Source organism: Tympanuchus pallidicinctus, unplaced genomic scaffold, assembly GCF_026119805.1.
Source record: "Tympanuchus pallidicinctus isolate F22 unplaced genomic scaffold, pur_lepc_1.0 scaffold7, whole genome shotgun sequence".
NCBI lineage: Eukaryota > Metazoa > Chordata > Aves > Galliformes > Phasianidae > Tympanuchus > Tympanuchus pallidicinctus.
In genome coordinates, this window is record NW_026294791.1 from 2812569 (window position 1) to 2821098 (window position 8530).

Sequence of the window (8530 nt, forward strand, 5' to 3'; positions counted from 1 at the left end):
AGGGGGAGCGGGGGAATCTGCCGAGCTCAGCGCTTTTCTGCGCTCCCTGGAAAAAGAAAAAAATCATAAAGAAAAAAAAAAGGGAAAAAAGCCGAACCCCGCGCGCAAACCCCGCGCAGCGCCCGCACATAACGGCACCGCGGGGCCGGGCGCTGCCTGCGCAGGGCGACGCTTTTTTTTTTTTTTTTTCTTTAGTGCAAAAATTGTTTCTAATCGCTAAAATAAACTTGAGCCGTTGGGAACCCGGAAGAGAATGGGCGCCGCAGCCAATTGCCGCTCACCCTCGGCTCCCTTTTTTTTTATTATCCTTTTTTCCCCCCTCCTTCCCTCCCTCCGGGGCCGCCCGGCGCGGGGCTCCGCGCTGCGACTTTGCCGAAGTAACCATTGCTTCTCCCCCCGCCTCCCCCTCCCAACCTTGTCCTCCGCCTATTTCCGGAACAGCGATTTGCATCGCAGCCCGCCCCCTCCCGCCCCCCCCAATTCCCCTTCGGCTCCCTTCCCAGCCCCGGGGGGGGGGGTCCGGCAGCGCAGCAGGGGTTCCGCAGGGGTTCACCTGGCGGCAGCTGCCCCCCCCGGCTGCTCCGTACCCCCGGTCCCTGCATGGCCCTTGCTCTACGCCCTCTGATTTACGCACCCCCCCCCCCCCTTTTGCTCTGCAACCCCCGTTCTTTGCACCCCCTTTTGCTTCGCACCCTCCTCCTGCTTTGCACTGCACTTTGCTTCGCACCCCCTTTTGCTTGTTATCCTTTGCACAACCCCTAATTGCACCCCTTTTGCTCTGCACCCCTCTGCTTTGCGTCCCCCTGCTTTAGAGCCCCCCCCCCACTTTGCTTCGTATCCCAAGTTCTTTGCATCTCCTTGCACTTTGCAACCCGTTTGCCTGCAGCCCCATGTTTGTAACTCTCTGCTTTGCACCCCCATTGCTTTGCACTCCATTGCCCCGTCTCTCGCATTGCACCCTTTGCACCCCATTTGCTTTGCACCCTCCTTGCAATGCACCCAATTTGCTTTGCACTCCCTGCTTTGCTTTGCATCCTCCCTTGTATTCCGTTGCACCCTCAGCTTTACGCACCACTGCGCCCTCCCTTGCTTTGTGCCCCTTTGCTTTACACCCCACTGCCCCCCCTTGCACTGAATCCCCATTGGTTTGCACCATCCCTAGCATGGCTTTGCACCCCCTCTTGTATTGCACCCCCCTGTTTGCACCCCACAGCCCCCCCCAGGCTGCTCCCAGCAGAGCGGTGCTGAGCGGTGCGCACTGTACCCAGAGCCCCCAAAATAGCCCTGATTCCATCCCTGAAAGGATTTCCTGGCTTTGTGAGCCTTAACGCGCCTCGGCCAGCTCTGCAGAACAACGCTATTATTCACAGCTCCGAGGGTACAATCTGCTAAAGTCACTTAATAAAAAAAAAAGACAGAAAAAAAACCTTCAAAGGGCGTGAGAAATGCAGGCAAACAAACAGCGGTCTGCACGGGTCCCTTCATTAGCAGAGCCCTGGAACTGGGAGCCCCCACGTGCATGATAACATTGCAAGATTGATGGGGGGGTTGGGGGATAGAAGGGGGGTCTGAAGGTTCATCACTTTTTTTTTTTTTTAACCAAACTTGCAGAGTGGTGAGCTCTCCAAATGGAGTGCTTTTAATGGGATTTAATGACACAGAGCACTGAGCTGAGAGCAGAAAATGGGAGAAATAACCCTTAGTGTTGGCCCCAAAGAAGTGACCCCAAAGTTGGTCTCGAAGAAACGGCCCCAAAGAAATGACCCCAAAGTTGGCTGTGGTTTTCTGTGGTCACCTCGCAGTGACCCCCCCTTGGCCAGCTCCGGATGGAGGGATGCACATGGCGTAAATGAAACCATCTCATCCCCGTGCTGCACAAACACACGGTGAAAAGCAGCACGAGGAGGGATTTCCACCATGTTATCAGCATACAAAGAGAGCTCTGGGTGGGAGGGATGGCTGTCACCCGGAGGGACGGGTGTGACTGCGGACCTTGCAGGGCAGAGGGAGGAACAATGGCACACTGTGCCCCTTGGCATCGCCACAGATGGGGATGGATGGGGGGATTCTGTTGGCAGAGGTGGCTCCAGAGATCGGTGCGATCCATCCCAGTCCCCTCCCATTGGGGCCCTTGAAGCCATGCGCTGCCATCACGCAGTCACAGCCGTGGCACCGAGCCCCCAGCCAGGAGCTTTGGGCAGGAGCTCCAATCTCCACATTCCGAGGAGAAGAATTCAATCAGCAAACTAAGGTATGTTTTTGGAAATTCTCACCTCATGCCGCTAAATGTGTGTAAATACTGTTGTGCACGCAGCAATTTCTGCCTGTTGGTGAGTGGGATAACGGGTTGCACCGAGGCCCATCCCCAAAAGTGTCCGAATTTTGGGATCTGGGATCCCCTAAGGCATAGAAATGGGATGGAATTCAGCACTCTGCATCTAACTCCCTCACACTCATGGTGTCACCAGGGCTGGCATCCACAAGAGGGGCACAGATAGATTCTGTTGCCCTCGGAAATGTTTTCACCCATTGTGACCACTGCTGGGGACCAGCAGGCTCCTTGCAGCAGCTTCTGCACGGCATGAGTGCCGCTGCCACCCCCTGCTCCAGCAGTTGGCAACGTGCTGAGCTCGGCCTCCAGCAGAGAACTGCACCAGGAAAGTTTGCACCAGAGAGGTATGAGTGCAGTGTGGCCATGTGTGTGCACAAACACCGTGCTTCTGGCAGTGCGGTACACACATACGCTGACATATTTATGCAATACCTTTCTCAAAAGGAAAGCACTTCTATTGTTGCTGCTTTCCACATCGGGATGTTTTACATGTAGGATTTGCTTAGAAAAGCTGAGATTTGATAGTGGTTTGACAACAAGGCTGTGTGAAGTTGCTTTCTAGGCATTACAGCATCCAGGTGATACGAGTTATGCCTAATAGGAACTGGGAACACAGCGCAGACCACTCCATCTGCAGCAGCAGCACAGTTTGGCCCTCAATGCTGGACGTGATCTCCCCAGCTGTGAAAACCGATCTGAACCCCACAGCAACCTACAGACCAAGTCGCTTTCCCCCCACTTCTCTGTGCTGAAGCTCTGAGAGGACACAGCAATCCGAGGGCCTTTCCAGGCAGATCTGCAGTGCCGCGGGCCGGAGGGCAGCAGCCAACAGGTGTGGGTTTCTCACTGCTCCTCTGGCACAGCGCATCGCAAGGCATTCCTCTACACATCTCCCCACTGCCCTTTTCCAAGGCAGGAGCACGGGGCACGGCTGAGCTCTGGGCTCTGTCCTGGCAGACAGAAAGCAGGGAGGTTTCCATCACAGTTTCTCCCAACTCCAACTTTTCTGATATAATAATGACCCTTTTCAGCCTTAAATGAGGGTTCTTCAGCGGGGGGTGAGGTTGTAGGAAGGAGGGACGGGAACGAATGTGGTACTTTAGAACCCCTCCCCTTTGTCACTCACTAAACTCAATGAAATGAAACGAAATGAAATCGTAGAGATTAAACAGCGATGCACTCAGGGCTGATTGGGAACTTTTCACATCTCTGTATCGCTGAATTATACAGACAGCTCTGCACCGTTGCAGGGGGGGAGAGGCTCAGATGGAAGTTGTGTGCACCCAATGCACAAAGGCTGCACGCACCCAGATGTGCAGCAGAGCCACTGCTCGCATCTCAGTGCTGCACAGAGCTGCGCCCGGTGCCCGGAGCAGCGCCAGCCGCGTGCTCCAGAGCCGGAGCTGTGCGGAGCAGCGCTGCAATTCACGGCGCTGCCGCACTGCGAGCGCTGCCGACTGCGATCCCCGGGACGGGCACTGTGCGTTGGCACCGGGGCTCGCGGCGAGGCTTTGGGTTCAGTTGGCTTTTTTTTTTTTCTTTCTTTTTTTTTCTTTTTTTTTTTCCCTCAAGTTTTCTTTCAAGGAATTCAGTGGAGGAGCGCAGTGCGGGCGGCGCCGTGTCGGCCCTATCTCTGCACTCAGGGTGCCGGCAGCCAGGTGAGCCGTGGGCGCTCCCGTCGGGACGCGCAGGCCCGGGGATGGTTGGGGCTCCTGCAAAAAGCCATCCATGGCTGCTCCGCGCTCGGGCCGTCGGAGCAGAGGGACGCGGGGATGTGCGGGCGATGGGTGGATTCCTTCCGTGGAAAAAGGGAAAGACACCCCCAGCCCCGCTCCTCCTTTGAACGCTTCCTTACTGATATTCTATTCTTTTTTTTTTCTCTCTTCTGATTCAGATCGTGGCTAAATATAGGAGCTCCGTCGCCCCGCAGCTGCTCATTTGCAATTTGTTCTGCGCGTAAAATCTCTTAATGCTACAGATAAACTTCGGGAAAGTTACATCCCAATAAACAATGAGGTGTTGTTTAAAATTACATGTGCTGCTGTATTATTAGGTCTCTACCGACACTGCAATTATCTCCGGGGCTGGCGGGACCGCATTAGTTGCTCGCTCAGACGCAGGAATAGCTGCTGCATGAGCTCTCTGCCATTTTTATGAATGGAAAATATTTTAAAAGATCTCTTCCCCTCTTCCCTTTGTCCCCGCCGCAGAAGGAGCCCCTCGCCGAGCATCTTTTCCCACGTCACTTTAATAGCCGCATACATCCTCCATACATCGCGATGCACCACGCGCTGCCTCCCCGCTCCCCCCGACGCGGATACAGATGGGATTAACCCTCGGTCCTCGCTGCAGGGGACGCGGTGTCCGTGTGTGTCCCCCCCCGCGGCTGCGGATGCTGTGAGGACGGCGCACGGTGGGTGCCCGCACCGCAATGCCGGGCCGAGGAGGGGAATGAAGCGATGGGAATTCGCCGCTGTGGGGTTTGGGAGGGGGGAGGAGGTATCTATATCTTTTTTAGGGGGAGGGGGGTAAATAAAGAAAGCTCGCAACCTGCCATTTCTGCCTCCTCAACCGCTGGTGGAGTCAGTGGTAGCCTTTGTCCTCTGGGGGACGGGAAAAAGAAAGGAAAAGGAAAAAAGGAAAAAAAAAAAGGGGGGGGGGGAAGGAAAAAAAAAAAAAAGAAAAAAGAAAAAAGCAATAACAACAACAACAACAAAAACAAGTTTAAAAAAAAAAACACAAATAACAGCAACAACAACAAAAAAAAAAAAAAGCAAAAAAGAGCAAGGAGCGCAGCCCGCGCAGGTCCGGCCGCGCCGCTCCGCGCAAATCCCGCGCAAGTCCCGCGCTGCGCCGCCCCCGGCCGGGGGTTCCCCGACCTCGTCCTCTCTGCTCTCCTCTCTTTTCCTCCCCCCCCCCCCCCGCTTTTGCCGCAGTGCCGCCCCGCAGTCCCGCTGCTCACAGCTCCGCTCCGCGCCCGGCGCCGCGCACATGCGAAGATCGAGGACTGGGGCGAGCCGGGAGCCGCCCCCCCCCTCCCACCCCCCCCGGAAAAAATAAATAAAAAGAAAGAAAAAAAAGAGAAATAACCCCACGAAGGCGGGGGGCAGACATCCAGCGCACGGCCCGGCCCCAGCGCAGCCCCCATCGGCACCGGGGGGGTCGGGAGGAATCGGAGCCACCTCGCGCCCGCGCCGCCCCCTGCCCCGCACTGCCCCGCACTGCCCCGTACTGCTCTGCACTGCTCTGCACTGCCACTCACACACAGCACACATGCACATATGCATAGCACATCTATACCTATGCACACATGTACACACACACATGCACAGCACATATACACATCTGCACACACACACATCTGCACAAGACACACGTGTACACACACACACAGCACATATACATACTGCACATACTCATGCACTCACAAGATTTATATACACAGCAGACACATGCATGCACACAGACACACACGTATGCTCAGCACATACACACGTGTCATAGTATCACGGAATATCCTAAGTTGGAAAGGAGCCATAAGGATCCTCAAGTCCTACAGGAGGTTGCTACGGGATCCTCGCTGACACTTCTCATCCCCAGGCTGCTCTGTGGCCATCAAGGTCGTATCACCAACAGCCATCAGTTGGGTTAGGGCTTTGGCCCTGGGACATCCAGGCTTGGCCTCTCCCTGGGCACGCAGCACTCTTCCTGCCACCTCCTTCTGCGTCCCTGATCGCTAAGGAACAGACCCTGCCACAGACACGTGGTGGCACTCTGTGACTGGGGGCCAGCACCTGCAGGTCCCCCTCACACACACAGCCCCAGGGCTCACCTCCCACCCTGCAATAACCCAACACACAAGTTGCACGAAGCCAGAGTCGCTTTTGCTGCAGCACTGAGCTCCAATATTTCCTCACGTGTTGAATTCAGGGAATGCCTCCAGACTTGCAGTACTGTTGAGTCCCAAACTTTGGGGTGCGTTTGCCCCACATCTGCTGGGCCAGGTGGGACACTGCCACCCCAGCCACATGTCCCCAGCTATACAACTCGTGTTTCACTGCAAACAGCCCCAAAACCTGCTTTGAAAGACACACCGAAGGCCCATAGGGATGGGACTGGGTTCCAAAAGCTCTACAGCAGAGCACCACACTGCTCCCCAGCAGAAGCAACCCGCACAGCCCTTGGCCGTGTAGAGCTGCGCCGTTTCCCAGCAGCGCTCGCAGGACAGCTGGAATTCATATCGGGGTATTTTTAACGTGCTCTTACAAATACTTTGGCATACGCCTATCCCACTCCTTTTAATGATGTTGACTTCATTTCCTTTAATACGAAGGAAAAATGTGACACCGACAGAACTTAATTAAATTAATAAGAAGAAACAATAATAAATAATTCCAGTTTGTTGCTGCGGGGTTGCAACACACGGCACAGGAGTTTCACTGCTGGAACATCACCACCCCGCAGCCAGGCTCAGCACGCCCTGAGCTCTCTCCTTGCCCCACACTGCTGCACCAAGGCTGTTTGTAAACCCAGGCTCATTCAGACTGGGCCCCGTCAGCAATCCTAGCGCCACGTGTGAATTTATGCACACATCCATCCGTGTGCACACGTGTGTGTCTGCATTTGCACGATAGGCACATGCATGCATATGTGAGCGCACGGCTGCGTGCACACATATGGTCAGAGTCATGCACGTATGATTGCATGTCTGCACGCGTGACTGTGTGCATATCTGTGCACGCACCTTGCAGCTCCGCGTGTTTGCACGCAGGCACTTCCAGCCGCACGCCTGCGGACACTCATGCAGCCACGACCCCGTACGCAGACCCGCCCGCTGGTGCCCGGCCGTGCATGTCTCCTCGCACGTCTGCACGCTCCGCGCTGCCCCCGCCGCCCCCTGCCCCGCGCGGCGCGGCCCGGCACAGCTCGTGGCGCCCCCTGCAGGCCGCATCCCGCCGCCGCCCGCCCCCCGCGCGGCCCCCCCGCGCCCGGCCCCGCGGCCTCGAGGAGGGGTGCGGACCCGGCGGGAGATAAGGAGCGGCGTGAGCTAAAGCCTCCGAGCGGAGGCGATGCGGGTTTCCCGCTCGCTTTCTGACGGTCGCATGAGTGTGGGAACAGGGAATTGGGCTGTACAAAGGGGTGGAGGAGGATGCGGCAGGCAGGAAGGCAGGCGGGCAGGCGGCCCCAACCCGCCCGGGGAGCCGCGCTCCCCCCTCATCTGTCTGCAGAGCCGCTCTGCCTTGCCCTGCGCGGTCGGGCAGCACCTCAGCCCCTCTGATCTGCCCACCTGAGTGTGTGTCTTCCCCCTTCCGGCACCACACAACAGACTCCTCTGGGCCACCAGTAATGGCCGTGGAGCCGAAGGCGTTCGCCTGGACCGCCAGTGTTGGCAGCCCCCCGCAGTGCCTATGAGGCACCACCTCCCATGCAAGCATCGGTATCAGTTTTAGAGAACAGGAGAATCCTGCACCTTAGAGTGCGTGCACAGATTCGAGAAGTGCTTTCCTTTGGCTTTTTGGGATCGATGTCTGAAACCTCCATGGAAAAACACTTTCCACACCAAGTTTCAGCCTGACAGAGGGCTTTGAGACGTGTTCTACAGAAATGCTGAGGCCACCTTGTAGGGCTGACTCGTTCGGTGGCTTTCACAAAGTGAAATACACTTTTTTACCTGCCCGGCCCATTTTTTACCCGTGTAATAAAATATGACACTAGAGGGCGGCCTGTTAATGTAATTCAGTAACGAAGCCGCAGCGGCTGCAGATGGAGAATCGCAGTCTCTGCTATGCGTCGCTCTGGGGCTGGAAGCCGCCCTGGGAACCTTCACCCCCTGAGACAACCAGCAGTGCTGGGACATGAGGAGTGCCTCAAACATCACACCAGAACCCACAACAATACGGATTGCTGTGAAATGTGATTTGCCAACAGAGCAACGCGACTTGTGTTACGAGCTGTCCTTTTAGCACTTAGTAAATCTGGGAGGAGAAAGTGGCTGGAACTGTCCTCTCCTCTCCCTAATGCCTGACCCTCGTCCTGCCCCAAACCACTGAATGCTTTTACAGCTAAACAATAGGACTGCAGCTACAGCCTGCTTATAGGGGACAGCACTGACGCTCGAATACGGTCCTGCTGATGGCTCTGCACAGCCTTCCCGTGCCCAGGGAGGTCTCCTGCAGTTGCAGAGCCCAGTCTCCTCGT

The 8530-nt window shown here is 56.2% G+C and overlaps 1 long non-coding RNA gene across 2 annotated transcripts; it reads left to right on the forward strand.

Moving 5' to 3' along the window:
• The first annotated feature begins 1500 nt into the window (after nt 1–1500).
• Nucleotides 1501–4364, forward strand: LOC128072798 (uncharacterized). 2 transcript variants are annotated; one of them, XR_008202445.1, is made up of 3 exons: nt 1501–2251; nt 2934–3164; nt 4227–4364. It is a non-coding gene; the product is annotated as an uncharacterized LOC128072798 (long non-coding RNA). The 2 variants fall into 2 exon arrangements; XR_008202444.1 differs by lacking the exons at nt 1501–2251; nt 2934–3164 and adding an exon at nt 3196–3990.
• Nucleotides 4365–8530: the final 4166 nt, after the last annotated feature.